Source organism: Enhydra lutris, unplaced genomic scaffold (genome assembly GCF_002288905.1).
Source record: "Enhydra lutris kenyoni isolate GAN:26980312 unplaced genomic scaffold, ASM228890v2 scaffoldscaffold59, whole genome shotgun sequence".
NCBI lineage: Eukaryota > Metazoa > Chordata > Mammalia > Carnivora > Mustelidae > Enhydra > Enhydra lutris.
Window position 1 is genome coordinate 5,981,943 of NW_019154143.1, and position 14,035 is coordinate 5,995,977.

The window sequence follows — 14,035 nt, forward strand, 5'->3', positions numbered from 1 at the left end:
GTATAGCCATTTCATTGAAGGTACTTCTGAAGGTTTTAACACAAATAATCAGAAATTTATACTAGAGAGATTTTTGGACACATTTATTCTAAACAGCTTCCCTGAATTTAATTAATATCTACATTTTTTTATACTACGGACTCTGAAAATACCATCTAAACCAGTTTGAAACCTCAGAGGCTTTTGAAAGGAAGATGATCATACTATACTATTGTTAAATTTTAATACAAATACAATATAAAAGTTAACAGATAAATATCTTGTACAAATTTCATATAATTTGGTTGATTTGATTTGGGACAGAACTGATGAAACTCCTGGTTTCTCTTTATTCCTCCTCCTTCCTTTTCCTCTCTTCTCTGTATATAAGAGAGAATATCAACATAGCAGTAAACTCCAAACAAGAGGCAAGCACAAAGTCTTCCTTTTTTCAGTCCTCTCTGGCGAAAAAAAAAAATTGTAAAATCAATCAATGCCAGGTGATTTACAGATGGTCTGAATTTTAATCTATGCCCCCAGGTTAAGAACCTTCTGATTTTGAGTTTAGGGACTGGGGTATGAGTTCCTCAATATTTTTCTAAGGTTTTGAATTTTTATGAAATATAATAATATTTAATAATTCCTGCTAATCTTCTCTCAGGGACAATGTTGAAAGTACCGATTCTCCCACTGACCATCTCCCAACACACACACACACACACACACACACACACACACACACACATTACATGAGAATGAAGCACAGTTTGATCGATATCCATAGTTTGACAACAACATTACTGCCGCTTGTCCCCCACTGACTTGATTAATCATCTGTGCTTCCAAGAGTGCCAAAAATCACCTTTGGGAATCGTGGAAGAAAAAATCCTCATTACTTTATTTGTAAGGTGCTTTCCAGTGCCCCAAATAAGATGAACCAAACCATAAATTGCTAAACTTTACAAAGGATACTCTTCTGATTTTGTTATCTGCTCCTGCCCTTATTAAGAGCTTAGTAGGTATTAACACCCATTTAAATCGTCCTAAAATAGAAAAATAAAAAGAGAAAGCGGCGTGCTTAATTTTTTTCATTTGAGGAAGGCTCTAGAATTTATCTCCTGGGAATGAGGAAGTAGCTTTTTAAGATTTTTTTGGACAAGGGTTACTTATCTCAAAGCTATTTGAGAATACAATGACCTTATATGGGTCTGTGCCAGCTCTTCCCATTTCTCCTCAGGCCATGCTGGCATGATTTTAGTGAGCAATGGAGAGACACATAATAGAAAATTCTTATGCTCTATAGAAAGCTTCCTCTTCTTATTAAATTTTCACTGGATTCCTTACGGAGTATGAGGGTGGGTGGGATGGGTAGAGATGGTGCATAAGGGTGGTAAAGGGAAAACTGGGGAAAAGTGAAAGAACCTTATGGTGTCAGGTGTCCTGACACCTGCTATTTATTGGCATACCTGGGCAGAGGATGAACCATGGGAAAGAAGGGATGGTTCCATTTCTTTGCTAAGATATTTTTCTTTCATTCTTTTTTTAAGATTTATTTATTTTAGAAGTGAGAGAGAGAGAGAGAGAGAATACGCAGGAGGGGCAGAAGGAGAGGGAAAGAGAATCCCAAGCAGACGTCTCACTGAGCGCAGAGCTGCACTCGGAGCTGGATCTCATGACCCCAAGATCATGACCTGAGCCGAAACCAAGAGTCAGCTGCATAACTGACTGTACCCCCAGGAGCCCCACTAAGATACTTTTCACTACTCTTTCCCCATCAGCCGGTTATTCTGTGCGCTCCCAGCTGACATCTGAGAATTAAAAAAAGTTAAGGCTCTGCTAAAACTGTAGAGCTGGTAAGTTCACAGCATATTCACCCTCCTTTTAGTTTTGCCAGTTCAAATAAGTGTAATTTTAAAAATTCCTTAAGGGCGGGGCACCTGGGTGGCTCAGTGGGTTAAAGCCTCTGCCTTCGGCTCAGGTCATGATCCCAGGGTCCTGGGATCGAGCCCCGCATCGGGCTCTCTGCTCGCCGGGGAGCCTGCTTCCTCCTATCTCTCTCTGCCTGCCTCTCTGCCTCCTTGTGATTTCTGTCTGTCAAATAAATAAATATTTGAAAAAAAAAATTCCTTAAGGGCTATATTCTTCACTCCTGAATCTGAGAATTACAATCCAAATCCTTTTCCCAGGCAAAGTATACATTTAGCTCAAGCAATAACCTCTGAGACGTTGCTTCTATCTGTGTCTTCTATCCTTTCCAGTAGTTGCTTCCCTAATTCAGACCGTCACTACCTTGTCCTTGGGTTACTGAAAGTGGCCTCTCTGCAGGGGGCTTCCCTTTGCAGGGGCACCTATAAGAGGCATCTTCTTACTGAAGACATGTGAGCTGGCTCCTCTCTTGTTTAGAACTTTCAGTGTCTTCTTATTCTCCCCTCTGCAGAGCAGGCCCCCAAGAAGATATTCATTCACAGCCTGGGTGTCTGTCCCCAGTCAGTCAGTCTAGCTTTTTCTCCTACTCCACCCTTCATGAGCCCTAGAATCCTGGAATCCCTCAGTCCACCTACGCCTTGTGACTTTCTACCTCTGTTCCTTTGCTGAGCCTCTTTTTACCATTTCTACATATTGTTCAAACCCCAGTTCAAATCCTATCTTCTCTTTTTTAAAAAAGATTCCATTTATTTATTTGAGAGGGAGAGCGAACATGAGTTGGGGAAGGGGCAGAGGGACAAGCAGACTCCCTGCTGAGCTGGGAGCCCGGAGCCGGGTTTGATCCCAGGACCCTGAGATTCTGACCTGAGATGAAATCAGACACTTAACCAACTGAGCCACCCAGGTGCCCCTCAAATTCTATCTTCTTCATGAAATTTTCTGTAATCCCCATAACTGGAATTCATCTTTTTTTCCTTTGAAAGTTTTAGGAACTTTATATTTTTCTGATTACATTTTTTACAATCCATCACATGCTACAGTTACTCATGTGTCTTCTTGAAGGAGGAAAAATCTCATCTTTATATTTCTCACAACACCTGGCACAGTATTTTTTACATGTTATGTGCTTAATAAATGATTGTTCAATTGAAATGAAATGTTTTCCCTTTAATCCACAAAAAAGCTGAAAACTTAATTTTAGCAAAACTTCCTTCTTTCTTCCCTGGTAGAAGGGCCTTATTTTCCAAGTTCTTATCTACAGAGCTCAAATGAGTGTATAATGTCCAAAATATGGGTGTTGGAAGGGGGAAAGGTAAAGACAAGGATTGAAGTGACATTCTAGAGGCTTCTGAAGAGTGGAGAATTTTATTATTAAGTAGAAGGGATACACCGGCTTGGAGGAGAGAAAACTTTCAATAATTAAGAATGCTTCTTGGTTCTAGACATTTTCCTAGAGGACCAGCATATTAGTAAGCTTGAGTTCATCCATATATGATGGAAAAACAAGATAACAGTGGCTTAAACAAGCTAAAAGTTTCTCTCTTATGTTAAAAAAAAAAAAAGCCTAGGGCTGCCTTGCTGGCTCAGTCAGTGGAGCATGTGACTCTTGATCTCAGAATTGTGAGTTCAAGCTCCACACTAGCCATGGAGCCTATTTAAAAAAAAAAAAAAAAAAAAAAAGGAAGGGCACCTGGGTGGCTCAGTGGGTTAAAGCCTCTGTCTTCGTCTCAGGTCATGATCCCGGGGTCCTGGGATCGAGCCCCGCATTAGGCTCTCTGCTCGGCAGGGAGCCTGCTTCCCTCTCTCTCTGCCTGCCTTTCTGCCTACTTATGATCTCTCTCTCTGTGTCGAACAAATAAATAAAATCTTAAGGGAAAAAAAAAAAAAAAAGGCCCCAGGTAGGCAGTCCAGAGCTGTTAGAGCAGGTTCTTGTGTGAAGGACCCTGGTCCTTCTGTTCTGCTGTTCTGCTCTTCTGCCATCCTTAGTGTATCCCTCTTGGTCCAAGAAGGTTGCTCAGACTCCACTTATCTCATTTGTGTCCCAGCAGTGGGAAGGAAGAATAGAAAAAAAAAAAAAAAGATGTGTGTTCTCTTTTGAAACTTCCCAGAGATCACTCATATTTCTATTTCTACCTCAGGGGTAGGATCTAGTCTTGTGGTTACACCTAGCTGTGAAGGAAAAGGGAGAATGTGGCTTATAAACTGGGTTACTAAAGAAAGAGGGACACTGGGTAGCAACGAGCAGCATCTGACAGAGCACTGCCTCTTAGATTCCTTCAGGACAAAGAGCAGCGTTAGGCAAAAGAAGGAACATTTTAAGAAAAATTTTCTGTAAAGTTCAGAGGAAAAAAAGAGCAAGCCAAGCTGGGAATAAACATAGATTCTTTTAGGATAAAGGAGGGGAATTTGACATAATGCCGAAGGCGACTCAGTAATTTGTTGATACCCTTACTGCCCACGTTCTAGCTTCTGGACCCCCAGCCTTCATCTCCCTTAATCCCCACTTCTGCATGTTTATTATTATTTATGCCAACTGTGCAGATCAAGAATCGGGTGCCCAGAAAGATTCCGTGACTTCACCAAACTGCCCAAGAAGCTTCAGATAATGAAATAATGAAAAATAAAACATAAAGCTCATTGAAACCTGCTATATTACTCAAAACAAAACAAAACAAAATAAAATTAAAAACCCCTATATACTCATGGGGTATTTTCCAAATGGATTTCTACTTAATTTTGGCTGTGGATCACCTCAATTAGCCCCTACAGAAAAACCCATTACGAACCTATTTCACTTGTCGCTTGAAGTAGGTGACTTCATTTAATGTGGGATATTCAGGAAAATCTCTATATGTGTGGCTTTCAGTATTTTAGGGTCAGATGAACTGCTTACTTTGAATGTCAGTGTACTCTAGCTGATTTTAAATACATAGGAATTTGTTTTTATTAGTCCAGAGCTGTTGGATATAAATGCCCAAAGATATAAATACTGAGGTGAACATGCCCACTCAACACCAAGTAACTTGAAAATGCAAAGACTAAAGGAAACAAGAAATTTTACTTTCTTGTTTAGAGTCTAATCAACTCTTGTTGATCAGAAATTTTTTAATAGCAATCTCTTGAATGTACAATGAAAACCTTTCATTATAAAATTATTAAAGCAAAGGATGGTATAAATTACAAGGTACCTATCATTATCAATGGTATTTTTATTTCTTGTAGAACCTCTAGAAAAATCAGAAAGACTTCATAAAACATGATGTGATGTCTGCCGGGGGAGACAGGCCACAAGGTGAGTGAAAATTGCAAAGAACTTCTTTCTAGTGACCAAACAGGTGAACTGAGAGCTTAGTTTTTAAACCAGTACTTGCACTTCATTTATAAATTGCTTAAGATTCTCATAATGCTTCTGTTTATATATATATATGCTCAAGCACAGGTGTTGGGGGGGCAGAGGAAAGAGGGAGAAGCAGACTCCCCACTGAGCAGAGACCTTGGGATCATGACCTGAGCCAAAGGCAGATGCTTAACTGACTGAGCCACCCAGGTGCCCCAACCCTTCTATGTTTAAAAACAAGCAAATATATCATGGGATTCCTTATTAGTTAGCAATCAGAGCTAACAGCCACCTTATAAACTAGCCATGTTATATCAGACTTTTACTGAAGGTATGAATGCTTACAGTATTGAGATAATAATGAACTATATTTCACTGACTTCTGTTTTGGATTGCAAACAAAACAAACAAAACCTTAAGGACAACAAAATTTGCATTCCACTAATATTTACTGAGTCCCTACTTCATGCTGGGCTTTGTGGCATGATAACTATGTGGACTACATAAGCATTATCCTCATTTTACAGATGAGGAAATGTAGGCTTATAAAGGGTAAGTAACATTCCCAGGGGCACAAAACTAAATAAGTAGCAGACCTGCAATTTGAAGCTAGATGTCTCATGAACTTAAGAAGAAAGTCCTATGGTTTAAAACACTATTTTTAAGTTTCAAAATTAAAAAGAACACGAAGTAAAACAAACAAACTTGATCAAGACAGAAGAGTAAAGGGGCCGCCGGGGTGGCTCAGTCAGTTAAGCAGCCAACTCTTGATTTCAGCTTGGGTCATGACCTCAGTGTTCTGGGATCGAGCCCCGTGTTGGGTTCCACCTCAGCAAGGATTGAGGATTCTCTCTCTCCCTCTCCTTCTGCCCCTCCCCCCACTTGTGTGCACTTTCTCTCTCTCTCTCAAATAAGTAAATAAGTCTTAAAAAAAAAAAAAAGACACAAGGGTGTAAGAAAAGTTTGAAAGCCCATCCCACCCCTACCCCATCCTTCTTTCCAAGAATAGCCACTGTTAGTAGTTTGGCATAAATGTTTCCATATCTTTCCTTCTGACCAAGGTACTTTTTACTGTATCATACTTTCCTACTTTCTTAAAAACAACAATGAATAGAGGAAGTTTATTTTATTCTATATCTACTAATATAAATATATAGTCTAAATAATAACTGAAATGTTCATTCAGCTAACATTAGGCATCTACTTGTAGAGATTCAGAGTATAGAACTTATTTTGTTTTTCCTAGGACTCATGGTCTAGTACAGAGGTTCTTAATTTGGTTTTGACAGGGTAAATACGGACTCTGGTGTGAGTCTGTTGTGAGCTCTGAATCTTCTCCCCAGCAGAAAATGAACCTACATAAGATTTTGCCTATCATTCAGGGGATTCATGGACACCTTGAGAGTATGTGGGGCCCTGCCTCTGGTAGAAGTAAGAGACTCAAATTAATAATTTAACATAAATACTATAATGAAAGTGTGGACAGGATGCTATGGCAGCACAAAAAAGCAAGCGCTTACTTTTAGCGAGACATGTCAAGAAAGACAGGGACGAGTGATACTTGCCCAGGCTCTTGAAGGACACAAGGAGCTTGCCAGCTAGCACAGGGTAAGTGAAGGATGTCCACTGAGGAACAATTCTCTAAAACCAGAGGCTAGAAAAGATAGGAATCCACAGTACTCTCTTTGTGATAGGGGAGTGACTGAAGAGAAGTTTGGAGAGCTGGGGAGAGGCCAGGTCAGAAAGCAGAGGTCTGCTGTGTTAGGACATTTGATCTTTAGGAGTCACTGAAGGACTCTGATTAAGATTTTCACAGGTAGGTAAGAGAGCTATAAATAACGCATGACTGAATAAGTGGTCATGGGAATAATAATTTAGATGGCAGGATAAGATAGAAAAAAGAGATAAGACCATTTGATTCAGACTTGCTGGAGGATCAGTGATGAAACAATATGCTATTAAAAAGACACATTGCTAAAAATGGGATGGAATTCATTGCAAGGTCATTCCTATTGCAAAGGAAATTAGGAGAATGAAGTTTGGAGACTGTGTGTGTAAGATAAAACTCAAAATTTGGGCAGTACATCTGCCGCCTCACTGCAGTGAGTCCCAGGCACAATCAAATTAGTGTCTGTCAGGGCATATCACTCAATCCTGGTCTGCACACCCCCATGCCTTCTGCTGTCCTCCAGTAACTCCTGTTGGATGACTTGTTTTCCCATCAACTCTTCTACCTGCAAAGAGTAGAAAAGAGAAAGATGGTAAAATCGGCCAGTTTCCCAGTATTTCTACACTGAGTGTATGCATTCCTTTTATAATTATTTTTGTAATTCAGGTTGCAAAGTAATGCAATTTAGAGCAAGGCTTACAAATAATGCCATATCTGGTTCATTTCTTTTTGGGTCTTAACCTAATATACCTAGCAAAAAATCCAATTTTGTTTCGCCTCCTACTACTTGGCAATGACTTCATAACTGAGGCAAGACTATAACATTTCAAGGATATTTACTTGATAAATATTTATTATTCATTTAAAATTTTACTTATCAGACACTGCAGGAGTTTGAAGACCAAGCTTATCCATATATTGAATATGCAGTTTTGTATGATGTATCATAAAAATCTTTTCAAATACAAAGAGGCATTTGATCTTTGCCAAAGAGTAGTTGCTCCAAAAGATTTCTCAGTCCCATGTTTAGATAGCAAATTTTTGTTGAAATAAAATTTATAATTTTCAGTGAAATAGTATTGATTTTTCCAGCTTGCATTTTTGAGCTTATTAATTTAAAACAAAAATGCATCTCCTTGCTATTACTATGAATGAATAAAGTTAAAATTGTAAAACTGTAGTGTATTTAACTAGCTGATCTGTTATGTATAAATGCTATGAAAGGATTTCCCCCAATCAGTTAATTAAAACATCCTATACCTCACATATTTATCTTTTTTTGTGTGTGTGTGTGAGAACATGAAGTTCTGCTCTCTTAGAAATTGTCAATTATATGGTAAAATTAACTATAGTCACTATGTTATACATTAGACCCTCAGACCATATTCATCTTATAACTGAGAGTTTGTACCCTTTTACCTATTATTGTCTGCTTTTGGGAAAAAAATTCATTAACCATCCACATCCTCTGGAATTGAACTAAATTAAACTCAAACTTGTGTTGCGTACTCATCACAAAAAGTTCTCAAACTACCTCAGATGAATGTGAACAAATAATATAAATGTATTTATCTTTTAAAAGCCAAGCTAATTTTGCATGCCCCTTTATAAGATATCTCAGCATTTAAGAATATATAATAATTTTTATGTTGCTTATTATTAAGTAAAATTGCCATATAGGGAGATGATCTAACTTTATCCTGAGGTTTAAAGTCCAGCACTCTGGTTTGGTAAGAACCAGATGCCCAGACACTATGGCTATGAATAAGAAATGGTTCCTGCCCTAGTGGAATGGACAGTTTTGCATGGCAGTCAGACATGGGGACCACAGCCAATCACTCTCAGCAGGGAGAGTTACTCATGATATGATCTGAGAATGCAGTAGAAGAGAGGGGTTGACTAAAGATGACTTGGAGGACCAGGGTTAGCTTCATAGGAAGGTGCTTGAACTGAGCCTTGAAGGATGAGAAATACTTCATTAGGTGAGGAAAGATACTTGAGGCGTAGAGAACGGGAGGAACAAAGGTAGAGAGGACACGTGTTCAATGAAATGTATGAACTGTGATCATCTACACATATATATCACTATATCACACATACTAACTACTATAAAGGTTTATTTGAAATACTATGAAATAGAGAAACAAATCAAGTAAGTTCAACTGGTTCTGGTGTTAGCTGTTACAAGTAGCAACATTAGCCGGCCCAGGGACATGCCGGGAGCCTTGCCTAGGCAGCCTCTCCAAGGTTCCGGAGAAGAATGCCTGAGAGGATAGGATGAGATTGTGATTAGCAGAGCCGAGGAGTTGGTGAGAAGGGGCTCCTGGTATATAAAATTAAGGGTCAAGAGACCGGAGGCAACTCATTCAAATGGATTTGCTGTCAATATTGAACATTTGAGTCAAGGACAAGGAGAGCCCCTCAGGGAAGAGGAGTGAGAAAGGAGCCCTCCAGGGCAGTACTGGGCCACCCAGCCCAGATTCAGGCAGTTTGGCTCCTGCCTCATACCACGCACTCAACAAAACAAACATTTTATTAGGAAACCCGACTCACCTTTCTTAGAAGGCTTTTTGGTGACCTCAAGACTGCACCTATGGGGGCGCCTGGCTGGCTCAGTGGGGAGAACATGGGACTGTGAATCTCAGGGTTGTGAGTTCAAGTCCCACGTTGAGCATGGAGCCTAATTCTAATCTAAAAAGAAGAAAAGAAGACCACACCTAGGATGGCCCATCATCCCCACCCCCAAACACACCCACTCACCCACATACCCTCACCACGTTTATTGAAGCATTCCTTTCAATCACACAAGATACTTTCCTTGAGAGAAGTCCTGACAAATACAGTTTTCTCGCTCTCCCATTCCCAGGGCTCTTGCAGTGCCTCTGATAGATGGGTGCCCGCACGGCTCCGTCATCCAGCTCTAACCCTGTTTTCAGGCCTGAGAGTGTCAAGCAGGCTCCCCTGGCCCACAGCTGGACCGAGGCTGCAGCTGCCCATGTGAGCTCCAGAGTCTGGCTCCCGCAGGGGTAACCGCAGCCCCTGGGCAAGCCATTTTAATATTTCAGCTCCAAATAGGAGCTTAGGACTTAGTCCAGTCACTCTACCTCTCGACCTCATTTTCTTTATTCATGAAGCAACAGGGTTTGGCGGGCTGATCTCTATGTAGTCCTTCAGTTCTGATTTTCTTCACCACGACATGCTTCATCTTTAGTTTGTATTGCAAGTCCTGCTGGTTGGGTTTGGCTTGGTCTCTCCGAACTACAATATTGGTTCATTCATTTATTCAACACCTATTTATTCACACCTTTTCTGGGCTAGATCTTGTGTTAGACCTCAGGGACCGCAGAGGGAATAGAAATGCCCCTGCCCTCATGAATTGGAGATGGCGGGCCAAGATGGCAGGGGAACAAAGAAAAAGATGGTTATTGTCATTTGCTGGTAAATGCGAGGGAGAAGAAGAAAGCAGTGGAAGGCAGGCGGGCAGTGGAGGCTGGGTCCTGCTCTTACACATGTGGCAGGGAAGGCCTTTCTAATAACGTGACATTTAAGCAGCAACCAAAAGCCTTGGAATTTTTTTTTGTCCTTGATGTATGATTATGTAAATACTGTAAATTTGAGAAGACCCGGAAGTTGTCAGGCGATAGGAATGAAATAGGCCCCAGTGGAGGTGTGTGAGAGTTTGGGTTTTAACCTAGCTTTGCCCTGTCCCATCCTTCGGGTCCCAAGATTTTTTTACAAACAAGCTTATGATTGTTTACCTCCCTTCTATGATTCTAAACATCCTAACATTTTAATGACTTTCAAATGTACTGCATCTACTTACTTATTTCACTTTTGTCAATGGGAACTATGCCCATTAACAATCAGTTCAAAGAGCTTTGACAGTTGTTGAATGTACAGGAATTTACCAAGCAGGGATTTGTTTGGCATGTGAATTTTGCATCCTGATGTTGAGTACTTTTCTCTTCAGCTCCATAAACCACAGCCTAGAGGCAGGACACAACCTAAAAAATGTGTGGGAAGGAGGTAAAGAATCAATGACTAGACTGGAAATACTTCTTTCAAAGGGGTAGGTCTTTTTTTTTTTTTTTCTCCCCGTAGATTCATCTTGCGTCCAGTGGTTCATTCACTGCCTATCATGTGATTTGTTCTGGAGAAGGCCAGAGGCATGGGTCCCCAGGCTGACAGACGGCAGACACTGCGGGCTAAAGGCAGGTCCTGTGGATATTAAAAGAAAAGTAGGCAAACCCCAGGCAGTGACATTGCTAAGGTGCATTCCAAAGTGGGCTAAGGATGAAAAGGATTCACTTTGCTTCTAAATCCAAAACATTAGAATCATATATATATATGATTATATATGTATGATTGTTTTACATATATATGTGTGTATACACACACACACACAGACACACACACACACACACGTATAGGGCTAAGCCATTGCAGATCATCCTATTTTAAAATTATTATTATTTTTTTTGAGAGAGAGAAAGCACCAGTGGGGGTTTGGGAGGGAAGAGGGTGAGAGAGAGAGAGAGAGAAAGAGAGAATCTTAAGCAGGCTCCAAGCCTGATGCAGGGTCTGGCATGGGGCTCAATGTCGGGCTCAATCCCACCAACCTAAGGATCATGACCTGAGCCAAAATCAAGAGTTGGATGCTTAAGCAACTGAGCCATCCAAGTGATCCACAAGTCATCCTACTTTCGGCTCTGAAAAGGCTATTTAGGGCTGAGATAGAGCCTTAAATACCTTCGCTCCATTTCTCTCAGCCTGGGTTTCCTGTGGCCAAATTCTTTCTCCCTTAGTCTCTATATCCGTGACCACCTGGTAATCAGATTTTTAGGTAAGATAACATTTAATCAATTAATTATTAATAATGAATTACACTTAATTAGCACATTAGATTATGTGCTAAATAGTTACTATTTGCAGTGTTTAGGAGGTTTATCATCTTACTCAACAAGCTTTTACTGAGCTTCTACTCTATGTAAGAACAGAGAATGAGCACCAAGGATACTAAGAGGTAGAAAAAATAGCCTCTTTTCTCAAGAAATTTATAATCTGCTTAGAAAATGAGATTATTTATGTAAGATAAATAACAGTAGAAAGCCATGGGATAGGTTCCAGTTGAGTTCTGCAGATATTCCAAGAAAGGAGGAGTAATTTCCTATTGGATTGAAGGAGAAAGTCCCAGAGGTCAGAAGCCTGAGTTAGACCTCGGGGAAGGAGTAAGGATTTGACAGTTGGGGTAGGCTGAGGAGGGCAGACAAGGAAGCACGGAAAGGGAGAGACGAGGCAGGAATGTAGACAATACATGAACTCAGGAGGCTGGAATACTTCCTACATATTGGAAACAAGGTGGGAGAGGAAGGTCAGGAACATTGTGGAGGACCTAGAAGAGATAATTTATGTATTATATTTTACAACTCGAGTTTTTGAGGGGGAGTAAGAAATGATCGAAGTAATATTTAAAGAAAAATACTCTTGGGACGCCTGGGTGGCTCACTGGGTTAAGTGTATGCCTTCAGCTCAGGTCATGATCCCAGGGTCCTGGGATGGAGCCCCACATCGGGCTCTCTGCTCAGCGGGGAGCCTGCGTCTCCCTCTCCCTCTGCCTGCCGCTCCTCTTGCTTGTGCTCTCTCTCTCTCTCTCTCTCTCTCTGTCAAACAAATAAAGGAAAATACCCTAGTAACAGTGCAGAGTGTTGAATAAACTAACTAGGAAGCTCCTCCAGTTGTTTAGGCACACAGCAGTCAGGGTTGAGGCAAAGAGAATGAAAAGGGAAGGAGGAAATTTAAGAAATCTGACGAAGACCCAGGAGGGTTGCACTGCTGGATTGGAGGAGAGGAAGCTCATTCGGAGGTCTCGAGCCTGGGTCAAGGGTAGTGCCAGTGACCGAGCTAGGGACCTCCCAAGGGGGAGCCTGGATAGGCTAACGGCAACCAGTGGGATTTAAACAGATTGAGCTTCAGGTGACCATGGAAGAGTCAAGTGAAAATATTCACTAGAGAGAACTAGAACAACCGGGATGCTCACTTAGCAGAAAAGAAAAGATCAGAAGAACAAGCAGTTCTGTTTCCTTCCCTCAAAATCAAGACCTAAGTACTAAAAAGCAGCTAAAACTGCATAGTAGAAGAATTAACGGTTAGGAAATTGTGAATGGTTTAGCACAATTCCAGTTTGGGGTACAGTGGGGTTTTTGTTTTTTGTTTCGTTTTCCTTTTTGTTTTTTGTTTTTAGTTTTTTAGATCGAACAAAAGAACAATTATGGGAGGCTGAGGGGACTGAGGGGGTTGGGGAAGGGAGGCCATGGCTTGCTCTAGCCCCATGTTGCTGAGTAATATTTGGAGACACCCCGCCAGATTTTAGTCTCAGCATTTTAGAGTTCCAAGGACTTTGAAAGCCTCCTCGAACTAGAGATGAGAAAATGGAGCCCAGAGAGAGGACGTGGCTTCCTCTTGGCCCTGCAGGTGAGAAGTCAGGGTTGGATCTCAGTTCAGTATTCCTCCCATCCCCCCCACATTCTCCCCCACCCCGACCTTGCCAGTCAGCAGGGGTACTACCATTCTGATTTGGGGGGACCATTTTTACATCAGTCTATAGTGGAGTGCCTGGTGAAAAGGTTCAGATTGCATTATCAAAAAGCAGAAGGGATGGTCTATGAAAAGCACTAAGTACACAGCACTAGAGGCGGGAAACAATGTGATGCAGCACCCCCCCCCCACCGTTAGACTGACTCGCCTTCGGTGAGGGAACCATTTTGAAATGGCATCAGAACAAGATGAAATGGGCATGAGCTACACAAGGTATGATTTCCTTATAGCATGTCTAAGTAGCCCTACAATAGGTTTCAAGTGAGATTGTTCAGTGTGTTTCCAGATCTATTTTTAAAGGTTCTGAAGATTAGGATTGCTATCCAATAATCTGGAATGGGATGTATTTCAGTTTGGAGGCAGGAGGATGAAGAACTTCTATGTTTTACCTACTTATTCCTGTCCCAACTTGTTCCCAAAAGGAAACTGAAACAGTGCAACAAGAGATTTAGGAATCAGAATATAGCTTCTTAACAAAACCAGCCCAGATTTGTTCTAGTCTCCTTATGAAATATTTCTAGACCTTTTCA